The 23,013-nt window shown below is 35.2% G+C and overlaps 1 protein-coding gene across 9 annotated transcripts in view; it reads right to left on the reverse strand.

The window, feature by feature from the left end:
- The window catches only part of Phc2 (polyhomeotic homolog 2), a 109,813-nt gene that overhangs the window by 74,043 nt on the left and 12,757 nt on the right, over positions 1-23,013 (reverse strand). For 6 of the 9 annotated variants that reach the window (XM_063236008.1, XM_063236007.1, XM_063236009.1 and 3 more), the window contains one exon: positions 17,108-17,204. The exons of the other annotated variants lie outside the window; for them this stretch is intronic. The gene's annotated coding sequence lies outside the window, so the exon portion shown is untranslated. The remainder of the gene's footprint in view (positions 1-17,107; positions 17,205-23,013) is intronic. 9 annotated transcript variants of the gene reach the window in all.

Here is a 23,013-nt window from a genome sequence, read left to right on the forward strand (position 1 = left end):
AAATTCAGCATAAGAACAGACTATTCAGTCAGAATTTTAGGGGAAAACTTCAAAAGGAAGAAATAACAATCGTAAATATATATGCACCAAATACGGGAGCACCTAGCTATATAAGACAAATATTAATAGGCATGAAAAATCAAATAAACAATAATACAGTCATAACGGGGGACCTTAACACTCCATTGTCACAAAGAAACTGATAACTAGACAAAAAATCAGCAAAAAAATAACAACTGAAATATGAACAAATAGACTTAGTAAATGCGTACAGAGTATTACACCTAACAACATCAGAATGCACATTCTTCTCAGACATGGGACATTCTCTAAAATAGATGATATACTAGCCCATAGAACATGCTTAAGTAAGAACAAAAGAACTGAAATTATCTAATTCATATTATCTGATCATAGTGCCATCAAACTGGAAATTAATGACAAAAGAAATTACAAAAGACCATAAACACATGGAAACTAAATAATATCTTTCTGAATAATCAATGGGTCACAGAGGAAATTAAATCAGAAATTAAACAATATCTACAAGCAAACAAAAATGCAAATACAAATTATCAGAACTTGGGGACCCAATGAAAGCAGTCTTTACACGGAAATTTATTGTGGTGAATTCTCACATCAGTAAAGCAGAACAAACACAAATAAACAAGCTGATGCTACACCTCAAACATCTGGAAAAAAAAAAGCAACTCAAATCGAAAGCCCAAAGAAGGCAGGAAAGATCAGAGTGGAAATTAATGCAATTGAGGCTAAGAAAAACAATACAAAGAATTAATGAATCAAAGAGTTGTTTCTTTGAAAGAATAAAATTGATAAACCCCTACCTAAGCTTATAAAAAAAGGAAAGCAAAAGCTCAAAGTCATGCAATAAGGAATGAAAATGGTAAAATCACTACAGATCTTGTGGAAATACAGAAGATGATCAATACCTGCTTTGAAAACCTTTACTTTCATAGCTTCGATAACACAGAAGTAATGAACAGATTCTTATAAACATATGAATTACCAAAGCAAGATAAGATGTAAAACTGTAGAATAACCCAATTTCAGTTAATGAAATTGAAAATGTAATTACAACCTTAACAAAAAAAAGCCCAGGTCCTGATAGATTCACTGCTGAATTCTACATGAAATTTGGGGAAGACAATGCCAACACTTTTCAAACTCTTCAATGACATTGAAAGGGAAGCAGTTCTAATTCATTCCTAGAATCAGTACCCTGATACTAAAACCAGAGAAAGACTCAACCAAAAAAGAGCTCTATAGGCCAATCTACCTGATGAACACAGATGCAAAATCTTCAATAAAATATTAACAAACAGAATGAAGTGAGTCATCAAAAAGATTATACACCATGACCAACTGGGATTCATCCTAGCAATGCAGGGATGGTTCAACATATGCAAATCAATAAATGTAATACACTATATTAATAGAGCCAAAGACAAGAATCATAGGAAGATGCAGAAAAGCTTTTGATAAAGTCCAACACTCATTCATGATAAAGGCCCTACAGCAAATTGAAATAGAAGGGCTTTACCTACCTAAATCTGATAAAAGCCATATACAATAAACCAACAGCCAACATCGTACTAAATGGACAAAACTGAAAACTTTCAACCTAAAATCAGGAATAAGGCAAGAAGGTACACTATCATCTCCCCTATTCAATATAGTTCTGGGAACATTAGCCAGAGCAACTAGACAAGAGAGAAATAAAAAGAATAAGGATAGGAAAGGAAAAAGTCAAATTATCTTTATTTGCAGATGACACAATACATAGAAGACCCCCAAAACTCCACTGAAAGACTTCTAGATCTAATAACCAAGTTCAGTAATGTAGCTAGATATAAAGTCAACATTTAAAAATCAACAGTATTCCTGTACACAAACAACAAATTCACTGAGAGAGAAATAAGGAAAACCACATCCTTCACAATAGCACCCCTAAAAATAAAATATTTAGGAATCAACCTAAAAAAGGAAGTAAAAAGATTTAGACATTGGAAATTATATTACTCTGAAAAAAGAAATAGAAGAGGACTTCAGAAAGTGGAAAAGACATTCCTTGTTCATGAAAAGGAAAAACAAACATTGTGAAAATGGCCATTCTCACAAAATTATTATACAGATTTAATGCAATCTCAATCAAACTACCATTAGCATACCTCAGAGATCTAGATAAATCATTCCTAAAATTCATCTGGAACCAGACATGACCTAGAACAGCAAAGGCAATTCTGGGCAACAAAGGCAAGGCAGAAGGCATCTGAATCTTGACTTGAAATTATACCAGAAAGCTATGGTGATAAACCCAGCATGGTACTAGCAAAAAAACAGGTCTGAAGATCAATGGAATAGATTATAAGATACACAGATAGCTACAAACACACTCAGCCACCTTATCTTTGACAAAGGAGCCTAACAAGTTCACTGGAAGAAAGACAGTCTCTTTGATAAGTGGTGCTGGAAAAACTGGCTTTCCACATGCCTAAAACTAAAACTAGATCCATGTCTACCACCATGCACTTAAACTAAAGTCAAAATGGATCAAAGATGTAATATTAAAACGGAAACACTAAATCTTCTGGAAGACAAAGTAGGCAGAAATCTTAAAGACATAGGAGTATGTAGAATGTTCATGAACAAATATCAAACTACATGGGACACTTCCCAGAATCAACAACTAGGATCTCATATTATTAAAAAGTTTTTCATGTGAAAGGAGATCTCCAGTGGAGAGAAAACACATGAATTGGGAAAAAAATCTTAGCCTACTGTCCTTCAGACAAAGGACTTTTATCTAGAACATACAAAGAAAAAGATCAGGCCCCTCAAATTCAAAGATCCAAACCAAAAATGGGTATCTGAGATGAATACACACTTCTGAGATGAAGAAATACAAATGGCAAATAAATATATGCAAAAATGTTTAGCATCATTGGTCATCAGAGAAATGCAAATTAAAGCAATGCTGAGATTCCATCTCACTCCAGAAAGAATGATCAAGATGAAGAAACCAACCAATAACAAATGATGGAGGGGCTGTGGGGAAAAAGGAACTCTTCTACACTGTTGATGGGGTGTGTAGGGTGGCACTGTGGAACCACTGTGGAAATCAGTGTGGAAGTTCTTCAAAAAGCTATGATTAGAGGTCCAATTTGACCTAGTTCTCTCACGTCTGGCTATTTTCCCAGAGAATTGAAAAAACACACCACAGTGATATACGTGTACCCATGTTTATTGCAGCACAATTTGTAATAGCCAAATCTTGGAAACAACTCAAATGCCCATCAACTGAGGAATGGATCCAAAAGATATGGGAGGTCTTGTGTTCTGGGCCCCAGGCAGAGTACTATAGTGCTGCTGTTGGGCCAGCCTTGAAAGGTTTGGCAGGGAGACCCCACCCTCTTCCTGTGAGTCAGCACTATTCAAGGATGGGGGCTAGAGAGAACAAGGCCACACCAGAAAGCAAGCCAGTCTGGAAACCAGTGCCATGTGCAGACCACCGGCAGACTGGAACAGCCAGACCCCAGCCCCTTCCGGCACATGGGTTGGCAAACAAGAAGTACCAATCCCACCCACACCCACCCCCTCCCACCCTGGGCGGCATAAGCGACCAGCCTATCTGGAGAAACACAGGCTGTAATGACAGCTATGGAGGTGAAACACAGTTTGATGCCTGTGGTGCTTTGTTGTTTCACTAACAGTAGGTCTAGGGCCAGTGGTCTGATCATAGGTTCAGAGGATAGTGGTATACAGTGTCACATCTGGGGGAGGTGGAGGTGAGGGGATGGGGTGGAGGAGATTTCCTTAGGAGGTTTGCAGCCATTGTTGATTCCCTTATTGTCTCCATTGTTTTGCTGGGTTGGGTTTTATGCTCTTTTGTTTGATTATGGCAAATCTGATGGCAGGAGCAGCTATTTCCAAGACAGTAAGATATATTATGGTAGCCACTTTGTATTTATTATCAGCTTGTTATAAAGTCCTTTATTGCATTCATTGTTTTGTTTTTATTATTTCTATTCTATTCTGTTCTGTTTGATTTTTACTATGTCCAAAGTTATTTGCAACTAAAAAAAAGATCAAAAAAAGTGGGCTGGGGATTTAGCTCAGCTGTATAAGCACCTGCCTTGTAAGTAGGTGGTTGTGAGTTTGATCCCCGGTACCGATAAAAAAAAAAAAAATCAAAGTTATTTGCAGCTATTTTGAAGAAATCAAAAGGCAGTATGGTAACTACTGTTTATCTCATAATGTTTTTTTTTTTTTTTTTTTTTTTTTTGTCTTTTTAATTTTTATCGGTACCGGGGAATCGAACTCACGACCGCCTGCTTGCAAGGCAGGTGCTTATGCCGCTGAGCTAAACCCCCAACCCCTCTCATAATGTTTTGAAGTCCTGTATCTCTTACATCAGTTTGCTTTGATTGGTTTTACTCTGTTTTACCCCCTTTAAAATAAAAATTTAAAAATAAGATGGTATTTTAATACAATGGAGTACCACTCAGCTATAAAGAAAGATTGAGGCTTTTATAGACAAATGGATGAGACTTGAAAGCACACTCATACGTGAAATAAATTAGACTCATATATGTAAATACCTTCTTGTGTCCCTAGTGTAAGAAATGGAAAGAATAAATAAGATTAAAAATCCACCATAGATATTGTGAAAAGGTAAGAAACTGCTCACAGAAGAAAAATAACTGGGATAGGGGAAAGAAGAAAAGAAGGAAGGGAAAAAGAAAAATATATAAATTTGTTTATATATTTATAAAATAGCTAAGATAGTTCTTGGAAAAGAACAGTTAATACTCATACAATTTGATCAATTTTTCATGTGTATCTCTGATAATCTAAGCAATTCTTTTGATGATAACAATATGTGGTATTCCAACTATTTTTAAATTCCTATCATCTTGTTTTAAAAGCCTACATTGTTATTGTTTTGGGTTTTTTGTTGTTCCTGAGGTTGGTTTTTGTATGTCTCTTGTTTTTTTGTTTTATTTTTCAGTGCTTTTTTTTTCTCTTTAAAAAAAAAAGAACTAAGAAAAGATACACAAGACATTCAGGAGGTAAATTATAGAAATTCAGTGAGGGCCAGTGATATAGCTCAGTGGCACAGCACCTGCCTGGCAAGTGTAAGGTTCTGAGTTTGATTCTCCAGTACCAAAAACCAAAACCACAAACAATAACAGCAACAACAACAACAACAAAAACTCAGTGAAAAATATTTAAGAGGGCTGAGGGAAGGGAGAAAAGAGAATTGAAAAATTAAAACGTATTATGTACATGTACGAACTCCCCCTAGGAATGTAAGCACTATGTACTGCAGGCATGTACTAATAAAAAATATAACTTGAAAAATTAGAAGACCTGAATAAACAGAGAGATATACTATGTTCATGGTTTAGAAAACTTCATATTATGAAGATATTATTTCTTCCTAAGTCTGTCTATAGATTAAATGAAATTCCAATTTAAGTCTCCAAAGTTTTAAGAGAAATTTGATAAACTGATTCTAAAATTATATAGTAATACAAAAGACCAATAATAAGTGAATCACTTGAAAGAAGAATGAAAGAAGAACTGTCCTTTCATGTATCAAGCTTTGATCATTAAAGGCAAGTTTGTTATTAACATTATCTGGGACAGATGCTGTTCTTGATCTGCAATAGTGAAAATTTCTTCTTTATTTCATTATACCATACTTGGTAGCTTTAAACTGGCAATATTTATATTGCCAATATTTATATTATAGTGGCAATATTTATATTACAGACATCAGAAAATACCATAGACTAATGTTTTTTTGTGTATGGGACTAAAGTGGGAAGAGCTGGTTACTAAATATTTACCAGCACACCACTTAATAGGGTCAAATAGTGATTCTCGAAACACATCCACATATTTATGAATGCTAGTTACATAACAGATAGGTTTATCATACCAGTAGAAAAGAACAGTCATATTTCATTAAATGATATGTGAAAATCAGGCATCTGAATAGAGAAATAAAATTGATATCCCATTTCAGGATGAACTCCACATTTAAATATATTAAATGTTTAAGTGAAAAGACAAAAATATTAGAATGAAATGTACAAAAAAATCATAATCACTCTATAAAAAGAAAGAATATTTTAAATTAGAAAATATTGAAAAACTTGACTACATTAGAGGGAAGAGAAAATGAAGTGATGATTGACAGCCAAATTGAGCCTCTATGAGATCCGGAACCTGATACTGGAAGATAACAACATGGTGAAGAAGCTGACTACTAGGAATTGGGAAGGAACTGACAGGAAAATTATCAAGTTTCCCTGAAAATAAGACCTAGCTGGAAAACCATGAGCCTTGAAATGTAGAGATCAAAAATGCTAGCCCCAACAACCTATCCTCGCCTTAAAGAATAGCCACTGAGCAGGAGAACAGGGATGGCATGGAAGGCAAGGATAGCATGACTGGTGCTAGCATTTTTAATCTCCAGTTTTCAAGCCTGATTATTTTCTGGGTAGGTCTTAATTTTGGGGGAAGAGGGTAAAAGCTACAGAGAAGTAGCATAGCAGGATACAAAGTCAACACACAAAAATCAATAGCATTCCTACACACCAATAATAAACTCATGGAGAAAGAAATTAGGGAAACAAGACCTTTTACAACAGCATCAAGAAAAATTAAATACTTAGGAATTAACCTAACCAAGGAAGTGAAAGAACTCTATAATAAAGAATATGGCACTTTAAAAAGCAGATCAAAGAGGACACTAGCAAATGAAAACAATCCTTCTATTCCCAACTAAGTAAAAAGAAAACATAGTCAAATTGGTCATACTTCTAAAACTGATACTCAGATTTAATGTAATCCCAATCAAAACACCAACAACATTCCTCACAGAACTAGAGAAAACAACCTTAAAATTCATATGGAATCAGGAAAGACCCAGAATAACAAAAACAATCTTGGGCAACAAGAGCAAACCAGGAGCATCACAATCTTGGGCTTCAAATTATACCATAAAGCTATAGTGATAAAAACAGCATGGAATTGGCACAAACAAAGACAGCCTATGGATAAATAGAATACAGGATAAAGATACAACTCCAAGGACATTAAGTTGTCTGATTTCACAAGGGGCAAAAACTTATGCTGGAGGAAAGAGCCACTTTAACAAATGGTGTTGGGAAAGCTGGTTACACATAGGCAGAAGACTGAAGCTAGGCCCATTTATCTTTCTCCCTCTGCCCCCCCTTTTTTTGTATTGGGGATTGAACTCATGACCTTGCACTTGCCAAGCAGGCACTTATACCATTGAACTAGTCCTTGGCCCTAGACCCATATCTCTTGCAATGAACTAAACTAAAATAAAAATGGATCATAATCTAAATGTGAAACATTATGCAGGAAGATGAGATAGTTAAAAGTCTTGAATACATAGGTGTAGGGAAACACCTTTTGAAAAGAACCCCAATTGCACAAGAAATAATACCTATAATCAATAAAGGAAGTGACTAATGAAGTGAAAAAGAAAACCTAGAGACTGGAAAACGTTTTTGCCAGCTATTCCTTGGGCAGAGGACTAATATCTACAATATATAAATAACGAAAAGTAGCCCCCCAAAAACAAAAGACCCAATCAAAAATGGGCAACTGAAATGAATAGACATTTCCAAGAAGTAATATACAGGGTCAATAAATATATGAAACAATAGATAGCATCTCTAGCTGGGTAAATGCAAATAGAAACTCTGCGATTCCATTTTATTCTAGAAAAACTGGGTATCACCAAGGAATCAAATAATAACAAATGCTGGAGGGGCTGCGGTGAAAAAGGAGCCCTTTTACACTGTTGGTAGATACATAAACTAGTACAACCACTTTAGGAATTAGTACAGAGACTCCTCAAAAAGCTAAAAATAGAAATTCTGTTCAACCCCGCTATTCCTCTTATAGATATTTTCCTGAGTGTTAAAGAATATCACAGTGATATATGTGCACCCATGTTTATAGTAGCATAATTCATAATAGCTAGATTTAGGAAGTAGCCTATATGTTCACTAACAGATGAATGGATAAAGAAAATGTGCTACTCATACACAATGAAGTGACATTCTGCCATAAAAGATAAACTTTTGTCCTTCTTTATAGAGGTGCCTCAAAATCAAAATGTTAAGTGAAATAAACCAGACACCCAAGTTTAATATCACATGGTTTCACTTATGAGAAACCCAATATATAAATAAAGTACAAAATAAAAAAGTACATAATAGGAAACAGACAGAGAGAGATATTTTTTTGTATATAGGAAGGGGCCCAAGAGATATAGGGAGGGAATCAAAGGAGAAGCAGATTAAAAAAGAGAATTCAGAGGTGTTATGTACATGTACCAACTCCCCATGAGAAATATGGCCACTATGTAAAGCATGTATCAATAAGGAAATAAAGAAAAATAATGACTACATTAAAGTGAAAAATTTCTGTTGGTCATAAGGCATCATAATAAGATTTATACTGAGGGGAAAATCAGCATCACACATAATGAATACAAGATTTGTATCTAAAATATTAAAAAGAACTTAGAATACATAGATAAAAGATATGGTACTATAGAAAAATGAGCATTACAGTTGAAATGGATTTTCTAATTTTTTTAATCGGTACTGGGGATCAAACTCACGACTACCTGCTTGCAAGGCAGGTGCTTATGCGGCTGAGCTAAATCCCCAGCCCCTGGATTTTCTATTTTGTGCATACTCATAGGTCAAAATTATAAAAGTGCCACTGTTAATTATCAAAAAAGTACAAATTAAAGCCACAATGAGATAAAATTTCATACCCATGAAACTGACATCAATTTTATAGGGTGACAGTAACAAACACTGGCAAGGATATGGAGGAATGGTAATCCTCATGCAGATGAGGCAGGAATGTAAATTAATATAATCAATTTGGAAAAAAGTTTAGTATTTCATAATAAAGTAGAAATATCCTTAATATACGATTTAGCAATTCTATATATATCATATATATCCACCTATGAAGACTCTTGCACATGCTCATAAGATGACATATATTAGTATGTTCCTAGTAGAATTGTTCTTTTTATACCAAAAAGCTAGAAATGATCTATATCTGCATCACAATCAGAAAAATAAAAATATTGTACATAATAATCCAAAAGGCTACAACAGTGAAAATGAATGGCTTGCGTATAATCTCTTGCAACATAGATGCATTTCAAAAACATAGTTTAAAGCAAAAGAAGCCTCAGAATTGATAAGGCTGATTCCATTTGTAGAGTTCAAAATCAGCTATAACTAAAAATGCATATTGTTAAAAATAAGGTGTGGGGCTGGGGATTTAGCTCAGCGGCATAAGCACCTGCCTTGCAAGCAGGCGGTCGTGAGTTCGATCCCTGGTACCGATAAAAATGAAAAAGACAAAAAAAAAAAAAAAAAAAGAAAAGAAAAGAAAAATAAGGTGTGGAGAGAGCAGAGAAAGGACAATATAATCACAAAGAGGGAAACGTGTCTACTAGGATTCTATTTCCTAATTTGAGTGACAAGGATAGGTAAAGGTTGTCTACTTTATTCTTTAAATACTAAATATACATTCTTCATTCTTTATGATTAAACATTTAGTGATAAAATGGAGGCCTGGGATTTAGTCACAGCATAAGTGCCTGCCTTACAAGCACACAGTCATGAATTCGATCCCCAGTACCAAAAAAAAAAAAAAAATTAGTGATAAAATGAAGTTAAAAGTCATCTTATCTTAGGTATGTCTAACATGTGGTCTGTGTTGTGGGCTGCCTGTGGTCCTAGGCAGTTAAATGGCCCCATAAGATCATAAATGTTGAACGCTATATTTGATTTTAAGTGAGTTTTTTTCATGAATTTGCATGGTGCTCAAGAGCGGACTGTGCAGAGACATCACGTTGAGTAGAAGAGTGCACAGTTCCCCTCTTGCTCCTGTCACACAGTCAGCTGAATCAAAACCTGGGTGCATCAGATGTTGTATGCACTTATGTGACTTGGTGAGTGAAGTGAAATGATTACCAGTAAAAGCATTTCAACCTATCTACATGTATGTGCCTGTGAAGACATGAATTTATTGTTATTAAGCAAGGCATACATGTTTTCTTATTTAATTATTAAATGGGCTTGTATAATTCTATGCAATGATATATGTTAAAATATTTTTAGCACATGATACAGGAAGTACAAAAATGTGTAAAATAATTTTTTGTTCATGATATTGCTATACTTACAAAAATCACTAATACTAGAAATGCTATAATAAAAAATTTAAAGAAAAATCTTTGTTAAATACATTAACTATACTATATATTTTATATGTGGCCTAGGACAATTCTCTTCACTCAATGTGGCCTATGCAAGGTGAAAGGGTGAACACCTATGGTCTACCATAGGCAAAGATACTGTGGATATTAAACTAAGACTGATCAGATTCAATCTCTACCCTTATAAAACTTCTTTCACTGAAGTTAAAGATGTCAGTGTCACTAGAGCTAATAAGAATACTCAATTATTATCTTCCTTGGTGTCTGAGCATCATTCAATACTGCTGACTGTATTTCAAATGGTGTCTTATCTTAGCTTTCATGAAATCATATTCTCCTGGCTATTCTTTCTCAGCCTCCTTCACAGGCCATTTCATATTGGAGTTCCTTAAGGTCACCCCTGGAACCCAGTTTTGCAAACTCTAGACATTCTCTACCTATAGCTTCAATTACCACCCACACAGGAAAGTTTTAAAACTCCAGCTCAGGACTTTCCTCAGAGCTCCAGGTAGATGAATCCCTTTACTGTGGATGTCAACATCTCTACCTGGGCGTTTCAAAGCAACTATACTTTAAGCTCTTAAAAATGAAAGTTATGACTTCTCTCCAAAAACAGTTCTAGTATTCTTTCTCAGTGAACAGCATTTCCAGTCTCCTTGACAGTCTGTTCCAGGACAATGAACAGAATTTTCATTTTCTTCTATAGAATAAAGGCATTCACTCTCTCTTCTTATTTTATTTTTTTCCTAGAAAAGGATTGAAAACCAAGGAAGTTTTTCTAGTGATGACTCTAGGAATAAAATCTTGCAAAAAATATCATCATCTGGCAATTTAGGTTCCCTACATAGAGGCAACTCAATGAAACTAGTTCTCTTTCTTCTAATTAAGAGTTTTCCAAAACACAATAATCATGTATAATCAAAGCATTTTCCTCTTTCCATTTTTAAAGCCCTGTATGCACATTTTCTTATCTCTTCTTTGTACTACACTTTTGCTCATAATTGGTTCTTAGTTTTTGATTTTACTTCTTTTTTTTTTTTTTTTTTTGTCTTTTTCCTGGTATGGGGGATCGAACTCACGACTGCCTGCTTGCAAGGCAGGCACTTATGCCGCTGAGCTAAATCCCCAACCCCATTTCTTCATTTTCTATTCTACTTTTTTTTCACATTTCCCTTAGCCCACTTCTCTGTGATTGAATCGGAGGATATATTTCAATCAATCAATATTTATTGAGCACCTGTTGCATATACTCTGGGACAGAGTGATGATCAAGGTTCCTAATGTGTTGTATAACTGACATGGAGCAAACTGTTTTATATTTGACAGTCAGATGGTAATATAAGCTTAAATTAGGAAATCAAAATTGAATGACTTGATGGAGAATAACTAGGTGGTTATTCTGGATTGTGTGTTCAGGAAAGGCTTTTCTCAGAAGGTAATGTTTAAAACTGAGACCAAATTGCAAAGAGATAGTTCCTGCATCCTTTGCACTAGTTAGTATAAGGACCTTAAGAGAGAAAATTTGGATGTTTGATGGCTACAGACAAGACAGAAATCATGTAATATGTGATGAATTCAGGGACTATACCACACAGCTCTACCTATGACTACAGTAAATTTACTTTTAGCAATGTATTATTTTTAATATTTGTAAGATCTTCAGCGATGTATATTTTTTTGTTGCTGTTATTGGTTATCTGTGGTTTTTTCTTTATAAATCTTTATAAGGGTTAATAATCCAGTAGCCTTTAAAAAGAACTAACTTTCAGCTTTATAGACCCTCTTTATGGGAGGATTTTATTTCATTAATTTCTGTTCTTACTTTTTTATTTCCTTGCTTCTACTTTCTTTGGGTTTAATTTGCTACTGCTTACCCCTACTTCTTGAGATGGTGAATTTAAAGCTACAAAGCTCCCTTTAAACTTAACTTTATTTATACCTCAGAAGATTTTATATGTAGTATTTTTCATTATCATTCAGTTAAGACTATTTTCTATTTTCTTTAATGATGAGTTATACAGAAGTACACTGCCTACTTTCCACACAGTTGGTGTGAGAGTTATTACAGGCACCTGTTCCTTGTTCAGTACTAACATAATTGCATTGTGGTCAGGGAACATAATTATGTTTGATTTTAATTCTGTCAAATTTATTAAGAAGAGCACTATGTTTCAATATATGGTTAATTTCCATAAGTGTTCCATATATGCTTGAAAAGAATATGTGTGCAGTAGTTTTTATGCATAATTTCTATATATTTATTAATAAAACTTAATCATTATGTTACTTGTGGTAGACTGACAACTGGTGGTCAACTTGCAACACTCAGTTGAACTGAATCACTGTGGTACTCGGAGTGGAAGGCCCATCTGAGGATTGTTGCCAACACCATGAAAAGCAGAAGCAGAGGGGAAGATGATGTGCTATTGATTCTCCTGAAGAAGCATGTTGTGCTGGTTTGCCTGATAGGAATTCAGCTATTAGCATCAGAGGAGTTTGGGACCTTGCTGTTGTTGAGGATGGCTTCGGTTCTCTTTGGGTAGCTCTGGTTTTTACTTTGAACATCACTTCTTGGCTCCAGTGCAGATCCCTCAGCCTGCTGGCACAGATCCTCCATTCTACAGCACAGACATTTAGCTGCCACCACTGACCTTTGGGCCTTCCCAGCACAGATCCTTGATACCGACTTGCAGGATACATTGTCATGGGCTCTAGGTCTTCAGCTTAACTCGTGCAGGACATTGCTGTGGGATCCAGACCCTCAGCTGGATTCTTTGGGTCTCTAGTGTGTCAATAAATCTTCCGTACTCTTTTGCACTTGACTCTTTGGGTGAATATTATAAAATAATCCTATAAATTATGTGTCCTGTATTAAATTTTTCCCCTTGGTAAACCAAAACTACAACATTACTCAAATCCTATTGAAGTTTTGACTACTTGTTATATCAGTCCTGAGGAAGGCATGAAAACATAAAACAAGCTGATAGTAAATTTATCTTTTTTCTTGGCATTCTGAAAGTTTTGCTCTCTGTATTAGGTATGTACAGCTATTCATTTATTGTTTGAGCGATGGGGTCTTCTTATGTTGCCCAGGCTAGCCCTGAACTCCTGGGCTCAAGTGATCTTCCTGCTTCTGCCTCCCAAGTAGCAGGGACTCAGTATATGCCACTGTGCCTGGCCAGATAATTTTAAAATACTTACATATTTCTAGTGAATGAAAACTTTTATTTTGAACTAGCTCCTTTTATCTCTAGACATGTTTGATGATTCAATATAATTTTATCTATGAAAATATAGCTATATAGGCTTAATTTTGGTGCGCACATATATCCCTTGTATATATTCCTTCCTATCTTTTTGTTTACCTGTATCAGGGCTTTTCAACTTCGACATTATTATTATTACTACCAGAAGTTGAACTCAGGACCTTGTGCTTCCGAGGAAGGCACTCTGCCATTGAGCTATATGCCTGGCCTTGGCATTATTAATATTAGGGCCAGATTAATTGTTTGTTGTGAGGGCTCAGTCTTACACATTGTAGTTTACAATAGATTCCAGTTAGTCATGGTGATCAGTAACTCCAGACACTGTAAAAATAACTGTTAAAGTAACTCCAGACACTGTTAAATATCCTCCTTGGGGGGAAACCACCCCAAGTTGAAAATTGCTCACTTACATTTTAGGCATGCCTTCTATAAATAGGAGACAGTTGAATTATTTTATTCAGTATACTTTTAATAGGAACATTTAGCTCATCAACCTAGTGGCAGGTTATCTTCTTTTTTCTTAAAATGCCTTTTGATAGTTAACTGTAGTGTCAACTTGAGTAAGAAACACCCAGCTGATTAGTTTAACATAGTCTTGGATGTGTTTCAATGATGGGCTTACTGAAGAGGGAAGACCTACCCTGGGTGTGGGTGGCAGCAACCAATAAGCTTGTAGCCTGGATGGATAATAAGGGAAAGAAAGAAGTCTCACTTTCACTGCTCTGGAGGAGTTCCAGCTTTCATCATTGCCTTTGGCTATCTATCTCTGGGCTTTTAATTCAGACTTTTCAGCCTATTATCCCAGACTCTTCAGCTTCCAACACAGGCCCTTGGGTTTCCAGTGCAGATTCTAAAGGGACTCTGCAGTGAGATATTGGTCTCTTGCACTTTTGAGTGGAACATGCAGCTTGCCAGTATGCAGATGGCCTTTTGTATTCCTCTACATCTGACTTTGCAGATGGCCATGTAAGCCTACCTTGTAAGTCACATTATATTTTTATGTATCTATATATCTTGTATATATTATTAAATCTGTTAACTATCTAGTGAACTCTGAAAGCCTTCAATGTTCCTTCTTCAGTACCTACCTGAGATCAATTTTTCCTCTATGCCCAATTATGAAAAGACAATGTATAATTTTAAAACTAATTAAGACACTTTGACATTATTAACCCCTTCTTCAGAGCTGTTGCTGGCTATCTGCTGAGGCTCCTTACTGGCATGGTTTGAGAAATGGAAGATACCTTGGTGGAAATTACAAGAAGATACCCCTTTCTGTGGGCAGAAACAGCTCAGATCTAGGCACAAGTTCTGACAACTACAATGAGTAGATTTTGGCTTCTCATACACCCTTGGCAGGAGTTCCTTGTTCAATGAACAAACTGCAAAAAGAATTATGGAGGTCTCAGTCTTTTAGCTTTCAGTGTATTATTAAGAAGCTAGCATCAATTTGCCTGTTGCTTTTATGAAGGCAAATTATTTTATTATTATTATTATGTTGTTTGTTTTATTTTTTGAGGCAGGGTCTTGCTATGTAGTTCAAGATGGCCTTAAATTCACAATGTGGTCCAGATTGGCCTCAAACTTGTGGTGATCCTCCTACCTCAGTCTCCAGAGTCTTGGGACTGAAGGGATGCACTACCATACCCAGATTACTTATTATTTTAAAATATTTGTCTTTGGTTAGCTAAAATTTTATCATCTCTCATTCTCAAGTGAGAATTCTTTTCATTTTCCAGTTTGGCACTCATTATGTTTCTTGAACTAGTAGATTAATGTAGAAAATTATCAGACATTATCTTTTCAAATATGCCTATTTTTCAAAATTCCTTTATCTTCTGGGACTTTCATTTAAGTTATGTTACTAGGCACTTTCATTCCATCCTTCAGCTCTCCTGTTCTATCTTCCATGTATTCTATCATTTTATCTGTTCTGCTATATTCCAGGTAATGTCTTTAGGCCTATCTTCTTGTTTTGTCATGTATTATGTTTGATCTGCTGATAAATGCTCACTAAATTCTTAATTTTGGTTGTTTTAATTTTTAAAGTTCTGCTTAGATTTCTTTCAAATCTGTTCTAATACTTTTTATTAATTACTGCTCTTACAGATATTTTCAAACTTATTTTAACAAATCTCTTTAGCTGTAGTTATTTTTTTTTTTTTTGAGACATGGTCTTGCCATGTAGTTCAGACTGGCCTTGAACTCAACAGGTAAGCTAGTTTGGTCTGGAATTTGAAGCTATCTTCCTGCCTCAGCCTCCTGAGTACTAGGATTATAGGCATGTACCACTCTGCCTGGCTTGAAGTTTTTGTAAAAATTTGTTTATTGTTTCTGTTGGTTAGGATATTTTGTTATTTTATAGAAATAATTATATTTCCATTGGTAATTATACTAGAAATATATTTTAAAGATTTGAATTCTACAATAATGGAACCATTCTCTAGAAAGGACTTTTCTTGGCTTGTGTCAGGAAGACACCACTAGTAGGGAACCGACTGGTCTAGGTGAAAAATTTGAGGTTCCCTGGTGCTACGGTGTAGATCTAAAATGTTCCCTCAAAAGTCTCATGTGCTTGAGAGGTGATTTACTACGGGGATGCTACACTGATGAGCTTACAGCATGTTGTAGGAGGAGGGGCCTGGTTAGAGACAGGTCACGGGGCATGACCTGGATGGGAATTCATTTTGTCTTTTTTGATACAGGGTCTCACTATGCAGTTGAGGCTGGACTTGAGCTCACTTTGTAGACCAGGATGGTCTTGAATTCACAATGATCTGACCTCTCGAGTGCTAGGATTACAGGTGTGTGCCACCATGCCCGGCAGGATGGGCATGGCTCCTCCTCCTTTCACTTGTTTGTGGCTCCTCTCCTTTCACTTTCTGGTTACCATGGAATAAGTAGCATTCCTTGTTCTGCCTTGGAGCCAACCAGACCTTGAATCCTCTGAGAAGTGTAAGCCAAAATAAATCTCTCTTCATCTAAATTATGTAGCTATTTTATTCCAGTGACAGGAAAACTGACTAATACACCTGGGCCTCCTAAGTGACATAAACCTGAACTGTTTGGTTAAACATTTACTTCTAGACAACTCTCTTTACAGAACTAGCTCATTATAGTCTCTCTCTCTCTCTCTCTCTCTCTCTGTCTCTCTCTCTTTTTCTCTCTGTCTTTCTGTCTCTGTCTCTCTCTGTCTTTCTCTGTCTCTCTGTCTCTCTCTGTCTCTCTCTGTCTCCCTCTGTCTCTGTCTCTGTCTCTGTCTCTGTCTCTCTCTCTCTCCTCCTCCTCCTCTCTCTCTCTCCTTTGTGTTTGTGTGGTCCTGGGGATTAAATCCAGGGCTTTTGCACTGAGCTACATCCTTGGCACTTTTCATTTTTGAGACATCACTCAGTCCCAACCTGCCTAGGCTACACTCCAACTTGCGATCCTCCTACCTCAGCCTATCAGAGTTCTAGGAATAGTGCCCTCAATGCCTGGCTTACATCTCACTTAAAGAGATAAAGAGCATTATCAAATTTCTTACCTGCAGTAGGCTCCTGACTTTGATTCCTGTCTTCCTCTCTGAGATGAGCAAACCCTCGGCTTCAATTCACAGATACTTCTTTCAGACTAGCAAACACCTTCAAAGGAAAAGAGGTTCTGAATGCTCAGCTTACTTTTCTGGGTTCTTGCTTTACTCTGGAATTTCACTCATTACTATTTCATTAACTCTTCAATCTATGTAATAACATTTAAAAATAATATGTCAGATTTTTAGTTTTCTTCAGTGGCCCTAAATACCTAGTTTTTAACATTAACAGAAGTGGAAAGTCCTAGATAACATGTGAAGAAAAGGCAATAGGCGATGGAGATAATCACTAGCCTATTTTGGTCACATTATGTCAAACTCTATTTATAGGGAAAAGGAATACTACATTTAAATCATGAACCAAAAAAGAAAATAGTTTTATCTTGTGAGTTTGTATTTGTACTAGTTTACTTTACATGGATGTGTGTTCTCTCTTTCCTGACTAGACAGTAAGTTTTTGAAGATTAAATATTTGTTCTGGTTTTATAAGTATCCACCCTTTATGTAAGATCTAAGTCAAAATAATAAAATATCAATCTTCCTGTCTTTCTGCTCTCCCTCCTGGGGCTCCTGGGAGAGAACTAGATTCCCAAGGATTCAACTCTTTCCCATCTCCCCACCTACTCGTTGTAGAGCATTCACTGATTACTAAGAGAAACAAAAATTATATCAAATTTAAATATTTAATCAGAGTACAGATAATAGGTCAATATAGGTCAATACAAATACAGAGTTTGATACTGGTCAATTATGTTCACTTAGAATTCTGACTTTCTCATAAACTTACTACTGATATAAGCTGGGAAAAATTTTAAATAAATACACCAAAGTCATAGTATTTCATATAATTTTCAATACAATACTTCCATGATCTTGGTTTAAAAATAATCATGAAGTGTGTTAACGCACAACTGTACTCTTAGTTTGTACTCTCAGTCTCTTGCGAGGCTGAGGAGGGAGGATCACCCAGCATAAGAGTTTGAAAACAACCTCGGCAACACAATAAGACTCTGCCTCCAAAAACAAACAAACAAACAAACAAACAAACAAACAAACAAAGATTTATCTATCTGGATGGTCATTACTGAGGAGAAATTAAAATTTTAAAATTCCATCTGTTGGGGTTTAGGGAATTATACCTTCATATGATAGAATATTATGATATTTAATGCTACAAAATATCACAATAAGATGACAAAAGCAGCCTATGAAAGAGTATGAGGCAAGATTTTTTGATATAAACTTAAAAAGCTAGGGGGGTTATAAAACAACATGTCAACGTTATTATTTTGGGGTGCTTCACTGATGGGTTTTTTCTTAGCTTTGCTAATTTTTTCTATACTAAATCTCCTATAATGAAAATGTTACTTTTATAAGAAAATACATTATTGATTATTTAAAAACAAACCAGAGTTCTGTTATATTCAGTACATATGATCAGCTACCTCAGGCCAATCCTTAAATCTATCAGTGATCAGCAAAGAAGTTTATAGTCTCTTAATTTCATACTCTTTTCCACTTGAGCCATACACAGCTTTTTGGTCCCTGAAAATATAGAGTAGCATTCATTCATGGATAAGTGGGTGGCTTGTAATATATATTTATTGAATTGAACTCATTGCTAAGAACCAGAAATTTACCCATTTAATGGTGGCAGAATGTCAAAGATTTAAAATGTGACTGTTTTCTACTAAATAATTTCCATTTTAAATGATTCTTCTGGCCTTAAATTATCTTACATACTCAAACTAAGTAAAAATATTTATGAAAGGATGTCCAAACAGAAAACTATTACTATAATGAATTCATGTCAATATGCATGAAGTATATAAAGCAAGATCTGTGGTGTATTTCATAGTTCTGTGTAGTGTAGTCCACAAATATGAACTGCCTCTGTGGCAGACTGGCCTGTCACACAGAAAGAATCAAATCTGCTTCTACTCCTTTACAGAGAACAAATGCCTGGAACGAGCTGGAATTTCCAGGAAAAATATTATCAGCTTAATTTGCATTCATCCCTGAGGGATTACTGCTCTGATGTCATTTTCAATATGTCTCACTCTGCCCCCCATCATTTGGCACGACGCCACATCTCCTTTCCCAGTTGGTCTTGTGCAGATAGCCTGTGAATGACTCTCAGCAAGCATGTGCAGAAGCAGTCCAGAGCCTTACTCCATGGGAATGGAAGAGACAGAGTTAAAGAATGGGCTAGTATCAGCAGCTGAATGGAGAAGGTCATGCTGCTTCTGGAAGCTGACAAGGCTAAGCTTGTAAATGAGTTGATGAGAGCTCTGTCACAGGGTTGTGCCCAAAAGTTGTGTGTACAGAGAAAGATAGGCAGTGTAGCTTCACACATGAGAAACAGAACAAGATTCCAAGGTCTGTCTCCAACCACATATACTCACTCATCTGCTTTATTCAATTCTATTCATACAAAAGGTTTACTGAGTTAATGGGTAGTCTGTATCTTTAGGGATTAAGAGCTACGCAAATAATACCTAACGGAAGACTCAATTAGCAGATGTCCTGACAGTGTTATTTTCATTTATAGGATTAAGATCTGCCACTAGGAAGAATGAATCACTCTCACCATATACTGATATTTAAATGTCTTCTTCACAAAAATAATAGTCATTATACTAAAACAGTCTTGGTAGTACCTAGTAACAAAAAACACAAATACCTTTCTATTCACTATTATGGTCCACAGTCAAAGAGCAAGTATGATAAATCAAGGCACCACTGATGGTAGTACTCATTTTGTTTATCACCTAATGAAAAATCAAGTCTTTCTTTATCTGAGGACTTCTGCTTATTATGGTTATTACTTCAAAATATTTCTAAATACAGAGTAAAGTACATCTGAATAACTATGTATTACCTAGCTGGCTTCATTACCCAATATATTCATTTCATCAAAAAGGAAGTTCTCAAAAGAATTAAGATTACTTTTTTATGAATTATAAGAGAAGTAAAGTAAATGATGAGGAAGTTAGTATAAGTACTATGTTCTGGTACTGGTTGACATTTTACTAAAATATATCTAAACCACTAAATAAGGAGTCTTAATATAACCATTTGTGTTTCTTCCCAAAGGTTATGTTATTGTTGATTACTATGTCTTTAACATATCATTTTTTAAATTGAGAGGTAACTGGAGAATAAATCTAGAGATTTTTTTTAATTTTAAAAAGGAAAAACCCCAGAATTTCAAAAGCAAGATAAAAGAGTAACATAATTAACACATTGCATATTGTTATCTTCAGGGTAGTTACTCAGAGTACAAGATATAGGCATAAGATATTGTACAAACTATATATATATATATATATATATACAATATAGTTATATTGCTAGTTTCTCTTAGTTCATTGAAAAGAAAGATTTATGATAAAGTCTAGATATTTTGGACTACTTAAGATACTGCCAAGTCTCAACAAAAGCACAAAAAATAGTAAAATATTTTTCTTTTTGTTATATTAAACAGCTTAACATTTGAAAAATTCATGTAAATCACCATATTAATAAGGATGGCAATCTTATGATTATCCCTAGAAATGAAGGAAAATCATTTGGCAAAATTAAATACCGAATTATCATATCAACCCTAAGCATTAGAAATAAGAGAAAGTTTCTTTAATTTCATAAAAACTCTGCAACAAAATCTATAGCTAATATCATGTTTATGTTTGAAAGAATAAATGATTTCTCCCTAAGATTTGGAATATTATATTGGAGGTGCAAGCTAGTGCAATAAGGCATATAGAAAGGAAAAAAGATTGGAAAGACAGAAGTAAAACTGTCTTCATTTTCAGACTATGTAATGTATTTGCAGAAAATGCTAAGGAACCTACTAAAAACTTCTTAGAACCAAAGTGATCAAGATCACAGGATACAATAACACACAGAGATTAAGTAGTGGACCATAGTTATAATGACAGTAACTGAAAGAACCAGGATTCAAACCCAGGAAATCTGGTCCTGGAGACTTTCTCTTACCATATAATACTTATACGGTATCTTAAAAACCAAGTTGTTCCCCTCCATCCCAGTATTGATATGCACAATAGCCAATATATGGCATCAACACAAGGTACCTATTAGGTGAATAAATAAACAAAATGTGGTACATATATCCAGTGAAATATTATTCACCCTAAAAAAAGAGTGCTATTCTGTCATTTAGGATAAAATAGATGGAACTGGAGGTTATCATGTTAAATGAAATAAGCCAGGCACAGAAAGACAAATACCACATGTTGTCACTCATATGTAGAAACTAAAACATTTGCTTTCAAATAAGAGAGTAGAATAGTGGTTATTAGATGTAAGAAGGATGGATAGGGGAAGGATAACAAAAGGTTAAATAATGGATGGTAAAATACAGTCAGGAGGAGTAAGTTCATGTTCTACAGCACAGTAAGGTAACTGTGACTTTCAACAACTATCATATATTTTATTTAGAACTAGAAGAAAAAGCTTCTCTTCTCTTTGAATGCTCCACACCCAAAGAAATGATAACCATGTAAGACAAGAAGATGATAATTACCTGATTTGATCCTTCCACATCATATACATGTATTGAATGGTCACTCTATAGCCCATAAATATGTACAACTGTGTGCCAGTTAAATAGAAAAAATAAAATCAATACTCAAAAACATCAAGATACATAGAAGCCCTAGAGTGAATAGCTTTCCTCTGACATGCTATTCTGCATGCTATTTTGACTTTGGAGCCTTGGACTGAATTCACCTCACTTCCCTTAAGCTGCAGGTGTTAGGTATTTTGCCCTAGCCATGGGAAAGTGGCTATCATATATGCTAACACCAAACATCATTTTTCTTCCTCTATTCAATTATCATTAGCTTCACCTTAAATTGTGATGAAGAGGAATAAAAAAACAAGGTGTAAGTCCAGAATCCTAATTCTGCATAGAAAAAGCATGACCACTGACTAATACTGAAAAGCCAAAGTTGTAGATGTAATTCTTAGATAGACCAGCACATTTCACACTGAACTATGTGCCAGATATATGTTCCCTACTTAGCCCCAATAAATACAAATATTCAAGTTTAATATTAGAAAACAAAACTTGAAAGAGTACTGATGATGCATCAGGAGCATCATTATTGCATATGAAGGGTACATAACATGCTCACTGATAAATTCAGAAACAGAATTAAAAACTAGTGTAGGCTTTGAAAGTAGGGCTTTAATGCCCAATTAGCCACAAACTAAAGTAAAATCTCTCAGCATTTTTGTCTTCAGAGGAAACTCAGGGCTACCATTACGGATTTTATATATAGAATTTTAAGTAGTTATACTTAAAGTTGCCTGTACCATTAATAACAAATAGGATAACTAGCATTGCTAAATTCTCAAACATTTATTGAATCTACTAATACTGAAACTGAAATATAGCAGTCCACCAAAACTGGACACTAGCTTGTAGGCCAATAGAAACATTAGGAGCCTGAGGTAGCTTCACCATAAGCCAAATCAGGGTTACAATAAACAAAGTACAAATTGGACATCCTTCCTCTGAAAGCAAAAAACCCAAAATGCTCCAAAATTTGAAACATTCTGAGTTCTGATATGACATATCAGCAGAAAATTCTATACCATTAAACTTGGTTTCATGCACAGAGTAATTTAAAATACTATATAAAATTGAGCTTCTGCACTGCAAACAAAACAACCAAGTGAATGGGAAAACATTTTTGCCACCTACGCCTCAAACAGGACCAACCTCTAAACTACACAAAGAACTCAAGAAAATCAGACCCCTCCCAAAATAAGATCCAATCAAAAAAAGGGCAACTGAAATACATACATGCTTCTCAGAAGAAGTACAAATG

The sequence above is a fragment of the Cavia porcellus genome, unplaced genomic scaffold (genome assembly GCF_034190915.1).
Source record: "Cavia porcellus strain 051 isolate PalLab524CR breed Dunkin Hartley unplaced genomic scaffold, mCavPor4.1 scaffold_25, whole genome shotgun sequence".
Classification (NCBI taxonomy): domain Eukaryota; kingdom Metazoa; phylum Chordata; class Mammalia; order Rodentia; family Caviidae; genus Cavia; species Cavia porcellus.